Genomic DNA, 16,331 nt, shown 5'->3' with positions numbered 1-16,331 from the left:
GATCAGCTTACACATCTTTAAACAATAACTCCTATGAACGTAATAGCTCAGAGGCCCTTTGCAAATGGACCTAAATAAAGCCCAAATCGAGAGCGGGTCTGAAGGCTGCAGATGTCCAAGCATCTATAAAAGATCCCACAGCTCCAAAGTCAGGTGCATGTTATCATGGCACGTCATATCTCGGCTTTCTGTCACATTTCTGGACTGAGAAACCCCAAGTGTTGAAATACAGACTTCATAAGTTAATGCAGTCCCACAGTGACCCAGCAGGTCCCCCATCAGAAAGAGGAGAATTGAACTGTAGCCAGTATCTCTACCTCCCAGGTTGCTAGAAATAAAATGCTTGAAAAGGGTAATTCAGGTTGGTTCAGTTCAGTTTATTTCAGTTTAATTTAACTAACTGTAGCATCTTTTCTCATGTAGTCCTCTGAAAACTGCTGTGTTCAAAACCATAGCAAGTGAACCCCCACTGAGGCGCTTCCTTTATCAGACAACTGAAGGATGCATCAGCTCAAAGGAAAACACCTAATTAAACAACATAGCAAAGAGATTCAAGGTCCCTCCTGCATCCTGGGATAACCTCTCCCACTCTAGCAGACGCCAGTGGGGAAGGAGGATGCAGTCATGTGGAGATCAGCACAGCCAGGGCTCTCTGGCTCTGAAGCTCTTGTGGCTTTCTGCCTGGCAAAGCTGCCCACGCCTTTTGGAGATAACACTCAGGCGTGACTTGCTATCTGTGGTGTCCGAGGTCCTCCATCTGTTTCTCTGGTCTTCATGCTCAGGGGCTGTGTCTTCCTAAGTTGCTCTCTACTGCCCTCTGCTGCCCACTCCTGCAACTGCCGTGCAGCCTATTCCCCCTTAGAGCACTTAGGTGGCTCAGCTGATAGAATGCCGGACCTGGAATCAGAAGAGTCATCTTCATGAGTTCAAATCTGGCCTCAGACACTTACTTTGCTGTCTGGCCCTGGGCAAGTCACTTAACCCTGTTTGTCTCAGATTCCTTGTCTGTAAAATGAGCTGGAGAAGGAAACGGCAAACCACGCCAGGATCTTTGCCAAGAGAACCCCTCATTGGGTCACAAAGAGTCAAACAGCATTGAATGACAAGTCGGGCTTTGATTTCCTCATCTGGAAAATGAAGGGATTGGACCAGATGACCTCTAATGTCTCTTCCAGCCTTAAATCTAAGATCCTTTTTACCTATCTAAATAATCTCCTTGATTTCCTCTTCTGCGATTTGACCTCCCAACAAGCCCTAACTCTGGAGGCTTATACAGTTTGTCAGTGATTTGTGTACCGATAAAATTATCCTTTCAAGTCAACATCCAGTTTTCCCTTCCTCTTTACTTCTAAACTTTGAGAAAAAGTAGTCTACACTCCAGCTTAGCTCCCTTGCCTCCCTTAATTCTCAGAAATCTGGCTTCTGTCCCCATTACTGTTTTGAACCAGCCCTCTCTAAGGTGAACCAAAATCTTGTAATGATATTTTAAAAACTGCCATTCTCCTTGTTCTTTCTGAAGTTTTAAATGCAAGTGACCACTCCCTTCTGTGTATGACTTTCCTTAGAATCACAAAATTTGAGGATTGGAAGGGATATCATCTATTTCAACCAGATGCATCAAAGACAGATAAGTGGAGCAGCAGATAGCAGACTGAACCTCAAGTCAGAAAGACCTGAGTTCAAATCCAGCCTCAGACACTTACTAGCTAAGTGACCCTGGGCAAGTCACTTAAACTCTATCTGCCTCTATTTCCTCATCTGAAAGGTAGGGATAATAATAGTGGGATTGCTGTGAGGATCAAATGATATAATATTTGTAAGGTACTTTATAAGCCAGCTAGCAATTGTTATTATTTAAAGAATTCTTTCTATAATGTCCCCAACAAAGTAATCAGTGAATTTTTGTTTGAAGACTTTCCCTGAGAAATATCCACTGCCTCAGTGGTCAGCTCATTTCACTTTAGGGCATCTGGAATCATTAAGATGATTTTCCTTGCATCAGTTCCAAATCTGTCTCTCACCAGCTTCCATCCACAGCTCCTAGTTCTCTCTGGAGCCTTGTAGAACAAATCTAATCCCCCATCTCCACATCAATACTTTAAATGCTTGGAGATGACTATTTTACTCTCTGGGTTTATGAGATCATAGCTAAAAGGAACCTTGAAGATATATCTTCTCTTCTCCCAAATACCAGTAGTTCCTCTAAATGAAATGCACATCTCCAGTTTTCTCATTATTCCAGTTGCCCTGTTCTTGAAACACATCAGGTTATTTTAATCTTTCTTAAATAGGTACTGAGAACTGGACACAGTCCTTTAGGATTCATCAGTATGGTAGAATTACCACTTGCATTGTTTCTTCTGGACACTGATACTCTTAATGCAGCTGAGAGTAGCATTAGTTGTTTTTTTTCCCTACCATAACATACTGTTGACCCATATTGAGCTTGTGGTCCACTTGACACCCCAGATCCCCTCAAATATTTTTCATGAGGACTGTTGTCTACTCATGCCTCTCCTTTTCTCAGTAAGTTGTCATTTGGAATCAATATATTGAACTCTATATTTGTCCTTTTTAAATTTCACCTTATCCCATTGGATCCATCATCCTTTAGTTACTGATGGCAATTAACTATAAGAATATCACGTGCCCAGGGACCCAGAGAGATGTCATTGTGAAGGGAGTTGTTTGTTTTTTAACAGCCGCTGAAAAGGCAGAGGGAGAAATTGAGGCAGGAGGAAAATGGGTGGATTAAAGGAAGTCTAAATGGGCAGCATGGGATGAATGGAAATTGTGCCTATGTGAACTCATCTCTTGCTGAAAGCTTAAGTTTCCTGGTTGAGACTAATTTCAAGGTTGATTTTGATGGAAATCTGAGACTACTTTTGGACTGAATAGAACAAATCTGACATCCAAGGGAAAAAGAACAGGTAATATTCTGTGTCCCACAGGAAAAAAAAAACAGTTTGTGTAGTTTCCCTATCTCCAAGGATTATAGAGTAGGTAACACCATTGTACCCATCCCCTCTCATATGGTAGGACCTAGCCATTTTCAAGTGTAGCTAGGGAGGGCAATGGAAGGATAGAGCAATACAGTTGGAGTCAGGAAGAAAACTCAAATATTTACAAACTGTGTGACCCTAGACACACAAACTCACTTTTCTCATTTGTAAACGGAGATAATAATATCATGTGGTTCATAGGATTCTTATAAAGATCAAATTAGGGGTAGTTAGATGGCACAGGGGATAGAGTGCTGGGCCTGGAGTCAGGAAGACTCATGTTCCTGAATTCAAATCTAGCCTCAGCTACTTACTAGCTGTGTGACCCTGGGGAAGTCACTTAAACCTGTTTGCCTCAGTTTCCTTGTCTTTAAAATGAGCTACAGAAGGAAATGGCATCCGCTCCAGTATCTTTGCCAAGAAAACCCCAAAGGGGGTCATGAAACACTCTTATGCTAGGTGACCCTGAGCAAGTCACCTAAACTCTATCTGCCTCTATTTCCTCATCTGAAAGGTGGGGATAATAGCAGAGTTTTTGTGAGGATCAATGATATAATATTTGTAAAGTATTTTGTAAGCCTGCTAGCTTTTAGATGGCACAAGGGATCAGTGAATGACTGACTGAGAAGCAGCCCAGCTCCCGCTGGGTTTGGAGTCTGACCGTAGGGGTAGATCCCAGCTCTGCTATTTACTGCTCGAGGGTCCCCAGAGCAGTCACTTTTCTGAGTCTCAGTTGCCTCATCTGTAAAATGAAGGAGTTAGAACAGTTGCTGAATAATCACAACAAGAATTAAAGAAGATAACGTGGAGAAAGGGTTCTGCAGCCCTTCTAGCACTATATAAATATCAACTAGCAGATGATGGTGGTGATGATGACTATATGGTGGAAGAGGGATTTGGCTTCTTCTGTCCGGTTCCAGAGGGTGCTATTATTATCCTCACTTTATAGTTGAGGTCTGGGTGCCCTCCTTTCAATGGAGGCTCTTGGAGGAGCTCTTTGCTCTGCCCTCCAAACTGAGGAATCCCAGGGGAGAGGCTTCTGACGAGGTTGAGTGCTAAGGCTGGAGCCATTTTGTAGGATGCTGAGGTTCCTGGGGGCACAATGGAGTGTAGCTGGGTGGGAAACAAAAAGGATACCCACTATTACATACTCCACAAGTGATCTTCTGGCTTCTGCTTGAAGGCCTGCAAGGAAGGGGCACCCACCATCTCTCCAGGGAATGCATTCTGCCTTTGGACAGCTGTGCTTGTTAAATAGTGTTTCCTGACCAGCCTACATTGGCTTTCCTACATCTTCCATTCATTGCTTCTGGTTCTGACCTCTGGGCCCAAGCAGAACAAATCCAGTCCCAACTCTACTTGACATCCCTTCAAACACTTGAAGACAACTATCATGTCCTCCCTGAGGCTTCTTCTCTTCTCCAGGCTGAACATCACTCATTCATAAGATGAACACTTACTGGTGCAGCTAGGATTAGATAGAGCTCTAGCCTTGGAGTCAGGAGGACCTGAGTTCAAATCCAACCTCAGACACTTGACACTTACTAGCTGTGTGACCCTGGACAAGTCATTTAACTCTGATTGCCTCATCAAAAAGAAAAAAAAGATGAATACTTACTGAACATCTAGGATGTGCAAAGGGCTAAGGGTTAAACAAAGATGAATGAAAGCCATATGATCATGCTAATGAGAGTTGGAAATCACCTGTTCTAAGAAATCCTTCATTTTACAGATGAAGCAACTAAAACTCAGAAAAGTGACTGCTCTGGGGTCCCTCAGATAGTAAATAGCAAAGCTGGGATCCAAAGCCCATCCTCAGACTCCAAAGGTAGTGGATGCTGGGCTGTTTCTTAGGCATTCATTCACTTATTCCATGAGGGCAGGAACCCTTGTATCTCTGTCTCTCCTTTGGTTCCTAATTCAGGAATGGAGTAAGAATCTAATAAGTGACTCTAAAATCATTGTTATCCCAGAGCTTTGAGGAACCCACAATCCGACTGAGAAGAGGAAATATTGGAAGGATCCACACGGGATGTTCCTCCCGGCAGTGGCAACAACCACGGCTTTATACAATCAATGCGTTTCCTGAAAAGTTGTCTGTGAAACTAGCTTTTGGAATTGACCCTATTTGCCTTACATTGAAATCCCAGAAATGGGATTCTTCACTTGGCAGAGGCTTCTGATGCTTAACTATAAATTTCTCTGCCTGCCTTTAATTTCTCTGGCAAGTAGTGAACAAGCTGTAGATAAATATTTAAATGCTTGCGGGACATTTAAAGGAACTCTTTACAAAATTCAGAAATCCTTTTAGAGTGTGAATGATCATTCCCTACTCCGATAGCTCTTTGGTAAATAAGGGGGAACTGCAGGACCCTCATGGGATTCTTCAGAGGAACCTTGAGTTCTTACCCCACTGGGACTGTGGGTAGGGTGCCTCCACTCTCAGCCTTGGGACTCTAGGTCAGCTTATGAAGCAACTTGGGGCGGGGCTGAGCAAGAGATAGAGAGTGCCAGTGAAAGTTCGGGTGGAGTTGTCCAACACCACCACGTGGAAAGAATACTGGACTAGGAAGCTCAGAAGACCTGAGGCCAAGGTACCAGCTCTCTTGTTTTCATAAAGCATAGAATTCTGGAGCTAGAAGAGCTCTTGGAGATCATCCAGCCCAATTTTTACCAACTGAACCTTTCTGACACCTAGTTTCCTAGGGAATAATAATAATACTTATATTGCACAGTGTAAGGGAAGCGCTTTGTAAACTGTAGAAATGTGAGCTGTAGATGATGATGATAACAATGGTGATGATACTGGCCACCCTAGGGACCAGACATGGAAATGGATGGAATGTTCATTGAATAAGCAAATTAACAAGTAATTGTTCTGTAACAACTTTGCAGAATTTTGTTGTTGGTGTTTATATCATTCCAGTGGTGTCTAACTCTTTGGACCCCATTTGGGGTTTTCTTGGCAAAGATACTGAAGTGGGTTGCCATTTCCTTCTCTATTTAACAGATGAGGAAACTGAGGCAAACTGGGTTAAGCAGCTTGCCCAGGGTCACAGAGCTAGTGTCTGAACCTGGATTTGAACTCATGAAGACGAGTCTTCCTGATTCCAAGCCCATCTCTATCCACCATGTCACCTAGCTGCCCTAATAATATATAACTTTGTATAATACACAATTCTAGACCTTTGGGAAGCCCCAGTAAAGGAGAACCTCCATGTGGGTTTCATTCTGTTGGAAAGAAGATGGACCTTGATGTCAATGAACATGAGTTCAAATCTGACTCCTAATGCTTTCTACCCATGTGATCTTGGATCACAAAGCTCTCTATGATTTTTGGTTTCCTCATTAACAAAATGGGGAGGTTGGGTTAGATAATGTCACTTCCAGTCAAAATACTGTGACCAACAATCCTTCTTGATGTCACTGGTGCATCTTGGACTGAATCAGGAATTCCACTTGTGAATGCAATAAACCTCCAAGGAGGGCCACTCGAGTGTCCTTGGACAGGAACCACATTAGCCTGCAATAGACTGGAGATATTTGTTTAGTTGTTTTCAGTTGTGTCTGACTTTCTGTGATCCTTTTTGGGCTTTTCTTGGGTAAAGATATTGGAGTGATTTGCTATTTCCTTCTCCAGCTCATTTTGCAGATAAGGAAACTGAGGCAAATGGGGTTAAGTGACTTGCCCAGGGTCACACAGCTAGTGTCTGAGGACAGATTTGAACTCAGGTTTTCCTAACTCCAGGCCCAGTGCTCTATCCACTGCACCACCTGGCTGCCCCTAGCATATTGGAGAGGGGGGATTATTCTCTAGAGCAGACCTTCAGAGCCTGGCCCATATATGCAGGTGGGCCTTGCTTCCCAGAATTCCATGGTCAGCTCCAGACCCTCAGAATACAGGCTTGGAGTCCACCCCACCCCCACCTTCCACCTCCATCCAGCCCAGCTATATCCTCATTTGTGAAACGATCAAGTTGGATCAGACAATCTTAAAGGTTTCTCCTACCACTAAATTCTATGATGCCATTACCCTATCTTGAAAGGTCTGGGACATTATCAACCCTGAAGGGGTTGGTTGAGGGTTGGCCAGTGGGATAAGACCACCATTCTTTATTTTATCTGAAGTTTATTTAGAACCCTTAATGGGTGCAGTACCTTTGGTGGCGGGTTCATGAGCCTTGGTGCATTTTCTTGCTTCTCTCTCAGTGTTGTCTGGATCTTTCCTGGCTGAGGGAGACTCATGTTTAGGGATCCGCAGCCCTTCCAGAATCTATTTCACCACCTTGGCTCTAGGTGTGGGACTTGACCTTGACACAGATATTTCTTCATTTGGTCTCCCTGGTGTCCAACTTCTGAGGTTCCAAGGTCTAAACAATAGAATTATCTTTTCTTTGTTGCTGTTAAGTCATTTTTCAGTAGTGTCTGATTCTTTGTGACTCCATTTGGGGTTTTCTTGGCAAAGACGCTTGAGTAGTTTGCCATCTCTTTCTTCAGCTTATGTTATAGATAAGGAAATTGAGGCTAACAGGGTTAAGTGACTTCTTCAGACTAACACAGCCAAGAAGTGTCTAAGGCCAGATTTGAACTCAGGAAGATGAGTGTTCCTGGCTCTAGGTCCAGCGCTCTGCGTACTATGGCACCACCTAGCTGCCACACTCTTTTCTTACTGAAACCAGTAAGAGATGAAGGCAAAGGGATGACAGGAATCAAAGGAAGTCAAAGATGGAAAAGGCACAGGAAAAAGGAGAAAGCTGGGAGAGAGAAGGAGAAAGGTGAGATTGTGGTGCATGGATGTCCTGCCCTTCCTTCTATTTCCTCTCCGGCTGCCATTTTTTTCTGTCATTGAGTCCCCTCCCTTCTTCTGGCTTTTCATAAGTGCCATTTCCTTCTTCTGGCACCAGCTGCTAGTGCCTTTCCCTCAGAAATTACCTTCTGTTCATTCTGTATATATTTTGTATGTACCTAGTTATTTACATTTGTCTTCCCATGAGGATGTGAGCTCCTTGAAAGATTTTTTTTTTTTGCATTTCTTTGTATCTCTAGCACTTAGTACAGTGTATGACACATAGTAGGTACTTAATAAATAATTTACTGACTTGCCATCTGATTGTAAGTGCTTAATAAGTGCTTACTGACTGATATGTTCCCCATTATTCAATTTTGCTTAAGGGAAGCTGTAGGTATTAACTTTTCTACCTAGCTGTCTCTCAGAGCAGTACAGGGATCTTTGGTCTTTTCAAGGTTCTGTTTGTTTGTTTTTTTTTCTAATCGATACAAGGAATCATATAGGATCTTGAAATAGCCAATGGAGCCCAAAGTTGCAAAGTGGAAAGTTTTTAGAAGTCTTAATATCTTTGCTGAATCTTCAGGGCACATGCAGAATGATAGGTCAACATCTGTCTTGGTTTCTCTGATTCACTGTCAAAATACCTTCTACCGGAACTTATCTGGAGTCTGCTGACTCAGTCCTATAAGTATTAGATGCTAGCTGGGTATATTGAGATTGAGTTTTGCAAGTGTGCTGGCTCCCTTAGCCTTTTCAGAAACTGCTTTCTCAACTTGGTTCCAGGTGGGACCCCTGTAGAGGCACTCTTTTTTCATCCAACCACAAAGATTCTTCTCTTGATCTCTTGCCCAGCCAGGTTTAGGGGGTTCCAGCTTACTCTAAGTCCTACTTTGCTGTCCTACACAAAAAGTCTTTTTTCTCTATGTGGTCTCCAAAATTCCTTTAATGGTCTTCAGACCATCTTGTGCTTACACCTAAGTCATCTTCACTCTCCTGAAGATGTTCATGGGCCCTAGAAACTCTCAAACAGGCATCGAGGTAACACTGGACATGGAGTGAGGAAGGACTGAATTTGAATCACAGGGCAAGTCACTTCCCCCCTCAATCTCAGTTACCACATGTATAAAATGGGAATAAGAGTAGTACTTACCTTACAAGGTAGTTGTGAAGATCAACATAGGCAAAGCTACTTGCAAATCTATAGAAATGTTAGCTACTATTATTAACTCTCCCTTGACTTACTTTTCTCATTGCATCTTGCTTGGTTTTCCTGAAGCACATTTGCTAGCCACTTGTGATTGAGTCTATCTTTAAATAAAGCTTATCTTCCAACTCTGTTGCTCTAGATTGTAATCTCTGCCCCATTTCTTTCTAGAAAGATGTCGTGTGGTCCCAAGGCCATTGGGACTATGGTAGGACCACAGATTCAGAGTTAGAAGGGACAACAGAGATCACCTTATCCAAACTCCTCATTTTATAGATGAGGAAACTGAAGCCTACAGAGTTTAAGTCACACAGGTAAGCTGTGCCCTCAGCCCTACTGCCCTCAGTGATAATTCTTCATAAGATCTACTATTCCCCCCCCCCCCGCAAAAGCATCCGTTGGATTTGCAATGTTCCTATTTCTGGTCTTAATTCTAGCTTTGACTTGTCAGAGCAGAGACAGCAGACAGGTCCTCTGCATGGCTCAGATGACTATTTCTACTACTTCTCAAGTGCCAGCAGGTGAGAAATTATCCAGGAAGAATGAGAAGAACAAGAAATGAATAGTGGTGGTTGGTGGTTTACCACTGAAGGGGCACTGAGACAGCTTTTGTAACCAAACATTAAGAGAATGCTTCCATTGAACCACCCCACTCCATATCCCAACTAACACTGAAGCATCAGGGGGGATGACTACTCCAAATTCAAGATTTGTGGATCTGTATTTCTAAAATTATAGCCCAAGAGCCCCCTCTAATATGTTTACCGTTATTAGTCAGCCTGAGGACACAATTAACCTGAAACAAAGGCATTTACTGAAATGGCATAGCTACAAAACACTGCCCCTACAAATTTGGGCTACATGCACCATCAGTGGGAAGATTGGGCACATTCATAAAATACATTAGCAGAAGGGGAACACAGACAGCCAAGGGGGCACTACAAAGATGTCTTCCTGGTTCTCATGGTGTCGGCACACTGCTTCCCCTCAGTATAGTGAATCTGCCAGGCAGGTCATTCTACTGGGCCCTCTTCCCTCCTCTCCTAATCTCATCTCAGCTTTGTAGTTGGACTCCCTGCTGCTAAGCATGTATCTCTTATCTCTTTATGCACAAATTGTCCTCTGGAAGATACCAATCCTGTTTAGGGATAAGGGGAGGAAGAAGAAGAGAGAAGAGAAGGCAAGGCTAGGAATAAGCATTTATATAGTGCCTAGCATGCATCAGGCACTGTGCTAAGTGCTTTACAAATATTATCTCATTTGATTCTCACAGAAACTCTTTGAGGTAAGTACTGTTATTATCCTCATTTCATTATTGGGGAAACTGAGACAAACAGAGATTAAGTGACTTGCCCAGGGTCATGCAGCTGGCTAGTAGGTATCTAAGGCCAGAACTGAACTTGGGTCTTGCTGAGTCAAGGCCCAGCACTCTATCTAATGAGCAACTTAATTGTCTCTAAATATCCCCTCTCCCCCATGCTCCACTCTGGGAGAGGCACAAGGGGACAGACAAATTCCCTGGGTTCTTCCTCCACAACTAACTCTTTTCTTCTCTGCCAGGGATGGCCCCTTCTCAATTGGTATTAGAACTCCCTGGCTTGTTTTTGTTTTTTAAAGGCCAAGGGACCTTTGGTCTGATACCTCTCAGACAATTTCTAACACTGATGCTACCTGTTAGTTGTCTGTAGCTAATGGTCTATTATTCCCTCATAAACATGATTTTTTTTTACCTTTTAAAGCAGTAAAAAAATGTGAACATTCCTAAAACTTTCTTTACAAGCTGTGAATTTGCCTCCCTTTATGGAGGCCACTCAGCATGTATATTGACACTCAAGGTTTCATGCCCTTGTAAGCCAAGACTTCAGACACTCAAAGTCCTAAAGAGGCAAAATCACTTGTCTCCTTGTCTCTGTTACCTGCCCCTAACATCTGATAATCTTATCAAGTGGGTTGGAGGGGGACTCAAATGGTCAGGTGTCTCTTGATATAATCACCCCCTCATACACACATGAAAAATAGAGATGTCTGCTGTATTCTGGGGTATGCATTCAGGATGTGTTGGAGAATCTCTTGAGACTTGTGAAATCTGATGACTATCCACTTCTGGTCATCCATGTGAGCAGAAATGTTGTTGCCTAAAAATAATCTAGAAGTCGTCATTGAGGATTATAAAATGCCCACTGGGTATGTGGTAGTGGTGGGAAAATACAAGATAACGCAGATATGAAATATCATATAATTTAAGGAGAAAGGAAATACTTAACATTGGAGAAATTAAGGAAGATTTAATGTAGGATGTCACACCTGACATTTGGGAGTTGAAAATAAGAGAGTGCATTCCAGGCATGGGGACAGAAAGGAACGTGCATGGAGAGTTCAATAAAAGACTGTGTTTTGGATATACAACTGCATTGTAACAAAATTACATGCTGAGTTAGGTAACAGTCATACTGTTTTCTTTTTTAATTATTCTTTTCTTCTGAGCCTGGGATAATGATGTTACAAGAAGAGAGACTGCCAAAGCAGTTTCTGATAATTCTTGCACAAATGAGATGAATGCTCTCCTACCTTCTCACTGGAGGTCTCCAGGAGTGTATACTCATAGCAAGAAGGGAGCCATGTGATAGGACAGAGGGAGCCCAAGGTATGTTCTCTAGTATGGATGGTTGCCTGCTTCCTTCTCTTTCCACTGCTCTTGAGAGTTGGACTTCCAATTTTTCTTCAGGTGATGGGGCAAGAGAAGATGTTGCCTTGGGTTTTTGGTCTTTGGGGCTTCCATAAGATAAATCAGAAAAGGGGTGTGGCTACTGGAGATCAGCTGTGAAGAGATGATCAGATTTTGAAGCAGAGAAGACCGCTGTACCAAGAAGAAGGATCCGGAGTCTCAAGACCCATTCTGTTGGCAAGCTGGAAATAAAGCTTGATTTCTTTCACTGCTCTTCCCTCTGCTTTTCCCTGGTATAGTTTGTATTTCTGAGATAGGGACTCAGTATTCCACCCCCTTCCTCTATTTATTCCTTTCCAATGAACTATAAGTGTGAATCAGGGGATTTGGGAGGTCAAGTGGGAAAAGGTTTAGGAGATGGCTGGAGGAAGTGGCTCCCTATAGGAGTTGAGGTTTTTTTTTTCTGTGTTCAGTAACTAATGTGATTATAATATATTAAGTATTAGAGTCCTCTTAAGAGGGGAGGAGGGAAAAGTGGATGGGTTATAACCAGATAGAGGAAAGCACAGAGGTAATGAGGGCTCTAGGGCTATGTATAGATCATAGACTTTACAGTTTGGTATTTTGAGTAATACTTATTCCATTTTATGCTCTAGAATAATTATTAGACCTGGACAGCCCCAGGTTCAGCAGTAAGTGGAAGCAGTATAGGCATTTGCAGACTGAGTACCCTCTGGTGGTCAATAGTGATACTGTATCATTTTAAAACTAAGCCACATATTTTCTGGAGACTAATGAGTCCGGAGGTGGTGAGTGAACAACTCAGCTGGTTACTAAAATAGAATGCTACTGGTGGGCAGTTTTCATATGCACTCCCTCACTGAATATTTAATACAGTGACATATTGTTTTCCTGTAGGCTTGGGGAAGTCAACACAAGCCACATAGGCTAAGGATACCGAGAAAAGTGCCAGAATAGTCTAGTCGCAATAGTATGGAATCTGAGACACTGTTCAAGGATTTGGTTCATGTATTCTCTATGTATCAGACTGAGGGGGAGCGATTTGCCATTAGAAGGTGAGGTTTTAAATGGAGGGATGTGAAAAGTTTAAAGTAGGGGGGAAACCACCTACGAACTGTGACTGAAGATTATGTAAAGGGGGATGCCATAAAAACAAGAAAAAAAGTTCTTTCAGGAACAATCAGAGAGCTTCAGCAGTCATGGAAAATTTAGCACTGGGGAAGATGTCAATAATCTTGTCCGAGCAGCACCAGAATGTCATTATATCTCTAGGATGGGATTAAGCCTTGTCCAAGGCCAGTATTACTTTGTCTAGGGACAGAGGAGATTCAACAGAGTTGCCACAGACTTGTTGGAGTGTATACAGTGAAGAAAAAACTTGGAACTTCAAGGCAATAGAAATTTGGGCTCAAAAAAAATACTAGCTGAGTGACATGTCACATGTATAAGCACATGTGTGTTTACACACACATAGATTATGCACAAAATAAATAAAAGATGGTGTGGGAAGAGAGGGCACTAGCAGCTAGGAAAACTAGGACTCATCTTGAAGGTAGAATTTGAGTTGAATCTCGAAAGGAAACCAGGGATTCTCAGAGGCAGGGATGGGAAGGGAGTGCATTCCAGACATAGAGGATGGCCAATGCAAAGACACAAAGATGGGAGATGGCACATTGGAAGTGAGAAACAGCAAGTTGGCTAATGTGACTAGACCATAGAGTTCAGGGAGAAGAGTAATGTGTATGAAGACTGGAAAGATGGAATGGACCCGTTATAACAACAGAAGTATTTAAGTCTGGGATAACACAAACCACACCTGAGGAAAGTGACGTTAAACATGGCATTAAATTAACTTTTTTTAGCCAGGAAAACATGGTGCAGCCATTGTTGGGATGGGAGTAAAGGATAGCTCAGATGACAGAAGAGCTTGCCTAAGGTAGAACCACAAGGGGACAGAAGAGGGCCAATTGGTAGCTTCCTATTTTAAGCAATTCTGTTATTTCTCCAATGCTGAAGGATGGCGAGGACTTTCAATACCCTCTAAACTGGGCAAAGTCCCAGTTTCCTTGCCCTGGTTACGTCTTTGTCTAACATGCTCTGAACCAAAGCCAAAGTTTCACATTCACCGTCTTTTGCCCCATAGCAGAAATCTGCCTGCTTCCTGATGTCCATAAATATTCCTACAGAATTGTCATCCATCATTTTCCTCCCTACCTCCTCTGCAGCAGTGAGAATCATAAAGCTAATTTTCCCCCAAGAATGTCACCGTCTGCACGGCTTTCCTTTCCCCAACTCTACTACCTCTGGACATCCTAACATCATCCATCACTCAGCAGATGAAGATGGCATATTAGCTGACTGGATCAAAAAATACAGATCCATGATCATCTCATGCAACTGTTGACAGAATGCGATAAATGTGTCTCAAGTACCTGTGATATGCCAGGCTCTGTCACAGATATTGGGGGTACAAAGATAAAATATAAGCCCTGCCCACAAGGGACTGAAAATACAATAGAAGGGGTATGAAATGTGCACAAATATATACAATAGCAGAAGGTGATTAAGGACAAAGGAAATATCAAGTTAAGGTGCTTTTTTTTTGGTGAGGTAATCAGGGTTAAGTGACTTACCAAGGGTCACACAGCTAGCAACTGTCAAGTGTCTGAGGCTGGATTTGAACTCAGGTCCTCCTGACTCCAAAGTGCTCTTGAAAAACATGAGGAGGCATAGCATGCTTGCATCCAGGGCAGGTGGAGTAGGGAGCAGGGAAGGCTTTGAGGAGGAGGTGGTAACAAAGCTGGGTTTCCACTTTCATGCCATCATTTAACAAAAATCTATAAGCTTCTGTAATGAAATAACATTGCTTCTAATATTAGTGGAAATTGTATGTTCTTATTTGGGAGATCATAGATTTGGAGGTGGAAGGGATCTTTGCTCAACTACTGTTGTCCGACCCTTTCACTTTGCAGATGAGGAGAATGGAGCCCAGAGAAATTCAACGACTCTCCCAAAGTCACCCAGTTGATAAGCATCAGAGGCAAGATTTGATTGCTAAAAACTTAATTCTAAGGGAGAGGGCATCCAATAGAACGTAAGATCTTGGATGGTAGAGACTATTTTCTATCCCCAGCACTTAGAATGATGCTTTGTCCATGGTGAGCACTCAATAAATGCTTGTTGAATTGAATCTATGGCTAAGCCAAGAGTTTAGAGACCTGGGGAAGGGAGGATTGGAGAAGGGAAGAATAGAAGGGGGAAGAAGTAGATTTCACCTTCTGAAAAATGTCTTCATAGTAAGTAGAGTGCTGCTGTTTGTCCTTCATCTGGGAGGAGGACTGTGACATTGAGAAGGTGATGTCATGCCTTGCAAGCGAGGGAGGGCTGTGCAAAGTCACCAGCCTCAGCTTCTCCTCAGGAGCCATCTCAGTCCAGTGGCAAGATAGAGATTAGGACAATTCGAGATGGCCCCGGATGCACAGGCAGACCTTGACCTTTTTAAGCTAAGGTCTTTCTGAATTCTCACTTTGACTGAGGCAACACCCATTCAATGATTGAGGCTAGGCAAGAAATGAGGCAATAATGACCTCTTTTGCTCAGATTCTTAAAATCTAGGCACTGCTCAGATTCTTAAGATCTGGCCCACTTGCATTAGAGACAGAAATGCTTAGAATCCTCAAGGGTCTGGTCAAATGTGGCGGACGTTCTAATAAACCTTGTCTTTGGCTGAAAGAAGGCTTGGGTCGAATTCATTCAGGCAGGACTGACGTGTGATTTTGGGGTCCCAGCACCCCCAACCCCTAAACCTCAACATTTTGGTAGCCTGTATGGGGAAGCTACCTAACCCCAAGTTCTTCTCCAGCCAAGACTGTAAGAGGTATGTAAGCCTCCTCCCACTTCTTTCTTGCCCAGCAGTTGGTGTCACTCTCCAAGCACCTACAGAGGCTTGGAGGTGCTTTTCGGGCAGGCAGTTACGAGGCTGTCTCACACTCGGCCTAAAGCTCTCAAGCTCTGGGTCCACTGGTTTGGTTCAAGGCCACGGACCTGGGTACACCTTCCGTAGCATAGAGGACAAGGACAGATACCCTATCTGGAAGTGTATGCACAATTTTGTCAATTCTCTCAGCACTAGGGAATTGGGAAAGCTGCAGGTGCTTTTGGGTTCCCTAAGGCTTACTTACTCCCTTCCCTCTATATCCCTGAATCCTCCTTCATGGAGGTCACGGGGAAAAGTTAGAACAGCTAAAAACACCTTAGCAGATTCTGTGATCGATCATTAAGGAGTTTTGAAACACCCCCTTACAACCCTGGTTACTCTCTTCTCCCACTCCCTTCCCTTGAGTCAAGAGGGTAACCGTTAATCCCTCTCTTAGGAGAACAGAGTTTCCCCTCCTCCCCACTCCCCACCTCTGAATTCACTTTCTACAGCATAGGCCCCCCCCCGGCAATGGCCTTGGACCCTGGGACAACCTTTGCCTGGAAGCATGACCCAGGTTCAGCATATCCTGCTCAAGGTAAAGAAGCTGGCCTCCAAACATGCGTAAGCAGCTCTTTCAAATTTATAGTTTTAACTGTTAATAATGAGATGTTGATTCTCTGTGTAAAGTTATTTGGGAAATGTGTTTAACAAAATTGAAGTCACCTGATTGG

The 16,331-nt window shown here is 43.1% G+C and overlaps 1 long non-coding RNA gene across 1 annotated transcript in view; it reads left to right on the top strand.

Moving 5' to 3' along the window:
* LOC110219538 (uncharacterized) overlaps positions 1-11,928 on the top strand; it is a 29,350-nt gene extending 17,422 nt beyond the window's left edge. Inside the window, exons 2-4 of the long non-coding RNA XR_002327666.2 lie at positions 9,167-9,309; positions 9,433-9,516; positions 11,721-11,928. This is a non-coding gene — a long non-coding RNA (uncharacterized LOC110219538). The remainder of the gene's footprint in view (positions 1-9,166; positions 9,310-9,432; positions 9,517-11,720) is intronic.
* Positions 11,929-16,331: the final 4,403 nt, after the last annotated feature.

Source organism: Phascolarctos cinereus, unplaced genomic scaffold (genome assembly GCF_003287225.1).
Source record: "Phascolarctos cinereus isolate Bilbo 61053 unplaced genomic scaffold, phaCin_HiC Scaffold_5;HRSCAF=322, whole genome shotgun sequence".
NCBI lineage: Eukaryota > Metazoa > Chordata > Mammalia > Diprotodontia > Phascolarctidae > Phascolarctos > Phascolarctos cinereus.
Note: the sequence above shows the minus strand (reverse complement) of the source record. Positions and strands in the feature narration are given on the sequence as shown.